General features: G+C 43.8%; 1 protein-coding gene across 4 annotated transcripts in view; it reads right to left on the reverse strand.

Annotated features, from left to right (window-relative positions):
* LOC137427009 (protocadherin-1) overlaps positions 1-4,452 on the reverse strand; it is a 35,768-nt gene extending 31,316 nt beyond the window's left edge. The window contains exon 1 of one of the 4 annotated variants that reach the window (XM_068116104.2): positions 4,261-4,452. The gene's annotated coding sequence lies outside the window, so the exon portion shown is untranslated. Of the gene's footprint in view, positions 1-2,854; positions 3,000-4,260 lie in introns of those variants that run through there. The other 3 variants (XM_078778771.1, XM_068116102.2, XM_068116103.2) reach the window with 3 other exon arrangements.
* Positions 4,453-6,485: the final 2,033 nt, after the last annotated feature.

The raw sequence follows: 6,485 nt of genomic DNA on the forward strand, positions 1-6,485 counted from the left end.
TTTTAAAAAAGATAAAAATAAGCGGACAAAGCAAATAGTTTCTGGATCATCATAGGAGTAAAAGGCCAAATTGTTCATCGATCAACTAACAAGACAGGTACAAAAGAGGCTTTTTCAACTCGCAGCAAAGTATGCGTTTTCTGTGCGAACAAACATGGATGGATGGACTGCAGTTTTTTGTTTTTTTTGTATACTGAATCGAGGCTCGTGAAAGAGCTAACATTTACTTCACAAACAAATCAGCCAGACAAACAAAATATATAAAAAGAGGGAGCGGAAGACAAGATGGGGAGAGAAGGGGAAGCACACAAGCACAACATTTGAGAGCAGGGAGATGTGTGGAAGGGAGAGGGCTTGGGGGGAGGAGGCGTGGGAAGGGGGGGGGGGAGGCGTGGGAAGGGGGGGGGGAGGAGGCGTGGGAAGGGGGGGGAGGGGAGGGGGATCAAATAGAACGGTGCAGAGGCCTTTGAGCCGTCAAGCCCTGGTTCGATTCATGACGAGACCACAAACCTCCACAGGTGGGGCGGCACATCACAAAGTGCACGGCCATTCCGACGCATGCGGATGTTCAATGTGCTCGCACTAGCTGATGGACATCGAGGGTGCCGCAGTCTTTCGACGAAGAATCAGCAAATAATCGCAGACACACCGAACAAATTCAAAATCTCTGGGCCAATTCCGATGGCTGGGGCAGCAAAGGCAAACCACCCAGTGCAATCTACTGCTAAGGCAGCCGCGTTAGCAATCCCCGACACCCGTGGAACGGGCACGGATCAACCCAATCTAATGCGCTTTTTAACTTCCCTACCTTCCCCCGTGCTGCTGTGGGGTGGTGTCGACAAAAAAAAAAAGCCGCTTTCAGTAAATGGCGAACACAAGGTTCCTCTCCGAGAAAGAAATTCAAACAAAGAAGGCATTGTTACCAACGTATTCAGTGATGTACATGAAAAATGATCAGGGCATTAAAGACAAATGCGAAACAGATAGACAAATAACTAGGAGGTTGACAAAACCGGGAGGGGGTCTGCATTTACCTGCACATATGAAAGACCCCACGGAAAGCAGAATAATTAGGAGAGGGGAAGCTTGGAGGAGGCTGGGGGTGGGGGACTTGACTTTCTCAACCGAATTGCGTTTTCAGTTAATTGTCAGAATTTGCTAAGAGGGTTTTGGGTGGGGCAGATGTGCATTGTGCATGTGTTCAGGTTAGACAACTTTGCATTCAAAAAACCTGAGCTTTATAAACAATGATCTATATAATCATATAAACTATATGATATTCAGACAGCAACATCATGAACCACCACCCAAAAGGGGCCAACTATATGATATTCAGACAGCAACATCATGAACCACCACCCAAAAGGGGTCAACTATGCGATCTTCAGACAGCAACATCATGAACCACCACCCAAAAGGGATCAACTATATGATATTCAGACAGCAACATCATGAACCACCACCCAAAAGGGATCAACTATATGATATTCAGACAGCAACATCATGAACCACCACCCAAAAGGTGTCAACTATGCGATCTTCAGACAGCAACATCAAGAACCACCACCCAAAAGGTGTCAACTATGCGATCTTCAGACAGCAACATCATGAACCACCACCCAAAAGGTGTCAACTATGCGATCTTCAGACAGCAACATCATGAACCACCACCCAAAAGGGGTCAACTATGCGATCTTCAGACAGCAACATCATGAACCACCACCCAAAAGGGGCCAACTATATGATATTTAGACAGCAACATCATGAACCACCACCCAAAAGGGTCACCAATGCGATCTTCAGACAGACATATCATGAACCACCGCCCAAAAGGGTCAACTATACGATCTTCAGACAGCCATATCATGATGCACCACCCAAAAGAGTCAACTATGCAATATTCATACAGAAACATCATGAACCACAACCTCAAAGGGTCACGTATGCGATCTTCAGACAGACGTATCATGATCCACCACCCAAAAGGGTCAGCTATACGATCTTCAGACAGCAACATCATGAACCACCACCCAAAAGGGTCAACTATACGATCTTCAGACAAACATCATGAACCACCACCCAAAGGCTCACCTATGCGATCTTCAGACAGCAACATCATGAACCACCACCCAAAAGGGTCAACTATACGATCTTCAGACAGCAACATCATGAACTACCACCCAAAAGGGTCACCTATGCGATCTTCAGACAGCAACATCATGAACAACCACCCAAAAGGGTCATGAATGCGATCTTCAGACAGCAACATCATGAACCACCACCCAAAAGGGTCATGAATGCGATCTTCAGACAGCAACATCATGAACCACCACCCAAAAGGGTCAACTATACGATCTTCAGACAGAAACATCATGAACCACCACCCAAAGGGTCATGTATGCGATCTTCAGACAGAAACATCATGATCCACCACCCAAAAGGGTCAATGTGCCGTATCATCGTAATAATCTGTGAAATACCTGGATGACAGTTTATAGGTGGGTCGGTATACGAACCCAGAGTAGACAGCCGAGATGTTCCGAATGTATCGAGATCTACTCTAGCTCGAAACCAGCCGAACAGGTGTAATGCATGGTAAAAGCAACAGGTGGCTTCAAAGTTGGGAGGTTTTGTATTAGCACTTTGTATTTAAAAACAAACTATACCGAGGCAAAAACAAGATGTGACATACACTCCACACAGTAAGACAGGGAGACAGGTACACAGGGAGACCAAGGGTGTGGTTCACCTTCATGGGGATAACAATTTAACTAATTTGAGGTCTCACCGACAACCGACAAATGAGCCGACGTAAATGGTAGCATCGTCACAATCCACAATACTGTACAAATACCTTGCTCACCGGGCAAGGTGAGGCCACGACAGCCACCTGTTGCCGTCAAGGTGAGTCGGTTACGGTGTGAGCAGGTTCGCATCGGAGGCTCCGCGGCTTCACAATGGGAGACTCCAGCTTCACCGAAACGAGATAAGAGTTCTAGGGAGATCTAAACATTCCATTAGGGGATCTAAGGGCACGAACAGGTCACAACAACAACAACAACAACCACTCGACAGGTAATTTCAGCATGCCTGAGAGCCTTTACTCCCCTTCACGAGTCGAGACAATGCTGGAATTCCAGCCGCCCCGCCCCCTGACATAGAAAACCAGTTAAACAACAAAACGAGAGTTCAGGATTACATTCAGAATTCGATTCAGAATTCAGGATTCAAGATTAGATTCAGGATTCAAGATTAGATTCAGGATTCAGGATTAGATTCAGGATTCAGGATTCACGATTCGATTCAGGATTCAGGATTACATTCAGAATTCAGGATTCAAGATTAGATTCAGGATTCAAGATTAGATTCAGGATTCAAGATTAGATTCAGGATTCAGGATTAGATTCAGGATTCAGGATTCACGATTCGATTCAGGATTCAGGATTAGATTCAGGATTCGATTCAGGATTCAGGATTCGATTCAGGATTCAGGATTCGATTCAGGATTCACGATTTGATTCAGGATTCACGATTTGATTCAGGATTAGATTCAGGATTCGATTCAGGATTCAGGATTCGATTCAGGATTCAGGATTAGATTCAGGATTCAGGATTAGATTCAGGATTCAGGATTCACGATTTGATTCAGGATTCGATTCAGGATTCACGATTCGATTCAGGATTTGATTCGATTCCACAGCCTAGCGATCCGAACCATGGTCATCCCGGTATGCACGCTGCACACATCACTAACCACAACAATCTCCAACGCCGTACACATACACAACAAAATTATACAACACACACAAGCGACCTGGATACGAGGGTTTGACGTCATCTCTACGTCACGCCCCCTCCCCCAAACCGAACTTTTGTTCGTAAAAGTTTAAAAAACTTTTTTAAAAGTCTTTATGATGTAATTTCTCTGTCGGATATGAAACTACTTATTTATAACTTGTACACACATTAATATAGTTTATAACCAATCATGTTGGATGTATGTATTAAAAGGATTAACTACCTGTTTAAAAACCGTACCTTCCCCAGGTACAGGTAGAAACGAGCATACGTTTGGCCTCCATTCCCAGAAACTTGTCTGAACTCGGTAATTTAACTCCTCCATTTTACTCTCATTCCTGCCAACATCGTTTTTCTTTTTTCTATAATCCCACCTGTATACGGCACGTTTTTCAGGTAAAAGGTCCTCGTGCTCTCGGCCTACACCGACCGAGCCATCCCCTCCCATTTCCCCCGACTTACCGACACTTTCAGCAGGTGTGAGTCGCTCGAGTCCACGCGGTGACAGCACTGCTCGAAATGAACTCCTCGGAGGTTAATGGATTATAATCCCCATCTCTCCCCCACCTGTTTTGTTTAACGTCTCCCCACGTCGGCGGTTAGAGAAACATTCCGCTCGCCTATTCACTCAACGCCGGAAACCCAACAATGAGTGTCGGGGAACGCCCTGTGACGTATCGCACCTGAGTTGATGACGCTGCTGCGCACTGCGCACCTGATCGCTCCGTGTTTCCGCCGCGACGCCAAATACCTCCTCCTCTTCTTAATCCCGGTCGTCTCAACAATCCATCGATTTATGATTTACGTATCAGCGACTTTACGGAATATGAACGATATGTCGTGTTATATGGAGCTTAACAAAGCACGAACAGGTACGCAGCACGAAAAGAACATCGTTGTCCAATGTTTCACAGCAAAGCGCTTTCCTTATTACCTGCGTCATCGAAGTTGTTTTCACCCCTGTGTGTTTGTGAACACAACCGATATACAGCAAGTCATCTCAAAGTGATGGACGGATTCGGACGAAACTTGGTGCACGAGTCGGTTTCAGGCGACAAAAACAAGGCCATTTGATTTTGGTTCAGGTCCCAATCCGGATCCGACGAAGCGTAAAGTGTTTTTTAGTTAAAAACGAAATCCCGGCCGTTCGGGAGGATCCGTGCAGGTTCAAAACCCCAGTGCCATTCCCCATCCTTTTACTTGTACCTGCGCTGTCTGCATGCACGTCTTGCATGAAGCTGTACGTGGTATTTATTAGATTTCAGTTCTCGGTTCTTTAGCCGAACGAATTCGTTGCTTTTAAAACAAGTTTACATTCAATTTAAATACCAGCCAGAACAACAAAGCACGTGTAAAGGCAAAGCCCGTCCGTGTCCGTTTTTATTCAGACGTCTTCTTCTTCTTCTTCTTCACTATGCTCAAAATAACCAAGTTTTTTTTAAAATACAAAATGAAAATTGATGATTTTATGCAGCCTTGACCTTCATCTTTTGATCTGAAAAAAACAAACATTCAGCTTGTAGCTTTTGATTGATGAACCAATTCAGTGACCCAATATGCAAATTCTTAAAATTTCAGATCAATTGGATGAAAATTGACGATTTGTGCCCTGACCCCTTTGACCTTTTGACCAAATTATTAATTTGGCTTCTCCATATTCTCATAATGAAGTTTTGTTGAAAAATTGATGACAAAACCCGAATGGTAAATTGAAATTAATTTTGCCCTCCGTATTATCCTAATAACGCTTTGGTGAAATTTTGATGACAAAACTCAAATGGTAAAAAAGTTATGGCCCAGACACAATGTTATGGCGCAATACAAGTGATTCAACAGGAGATGGGCCAGGTACAGGAAGTTTAAAGGACATTTAATTATTTCATGAATGAATGCAGGATTTTGCATTCGATCGTTTCCAGGTTTATTCATTGGGCTAAACCTCACACTGGAATAGGTAAATTTTTACAAGTTGCTCATAATCGTTTTTCACATCAAAGTTTTTTCCAAAGTTTTTTTGGATGAAATTCGTTCGAATTTGATATTCATTTCGGCAGCAAATGACTCATTTTTGAGAGAGGACCCCCCCCCCCCCCCCATCCCAATCAACGAGTTATTTTGACCGAAATAAATATCAAATTTGAATGAATCTCATGCAACACGAACCTAACCCTAACCGGGAAGGCCGCTCATTGGCCTATATGATCACATGATGTATCGCTGCTCGATGATTGGCTCTTTCTCGTCAGAAGAAGGTAATTTATATTTTCTCCGTTAATAAAAAAAAAATTTGCCACCATATTTCAATATAGAAAAGTTGTCAGAAATGACAAGATATAATCGATTCTGGGTCTAAAACCTGTGTACGAATTTACGGGCAACTTATTTTTATAGGTAAAAATTTACCCAGGAATATACAACTCATGTTATTTACCGAGAAATATTGCAACTTTAATCAAAGATGAGCCCGTTGCGCGTTTCCGAGCTGCGGCTCCAAACACTCATCACCTGCAGATGAGAGCGCGGATCGATGATTCAGACAAAAGGTTCATCAGCACAACGACTTTACTGGCTCCAACTTTCTTTGTTAATCATACACTTACCTCGTCTGCACCACCCTTGTTATGTGGAGATACGTCATCACGAACCTCACATTGACCTTCAGTGCACCTAATGCAATTATCGATTTG

Source organism: Myxine glutinosa, chromosome 5 (assembly GCF_964187855.1).
Source record: "Myxine glutinosa chromosome 5, kmMyxGlut1.1, whole genome shotgun sequence".
In the NCBI taxonomy this organism is placed as follows: Eukaryota; Metazoa; Chordata; class Myxini; order Myxiniformes; family Myxinidae; genus Myxine; species Myxine glutinosa.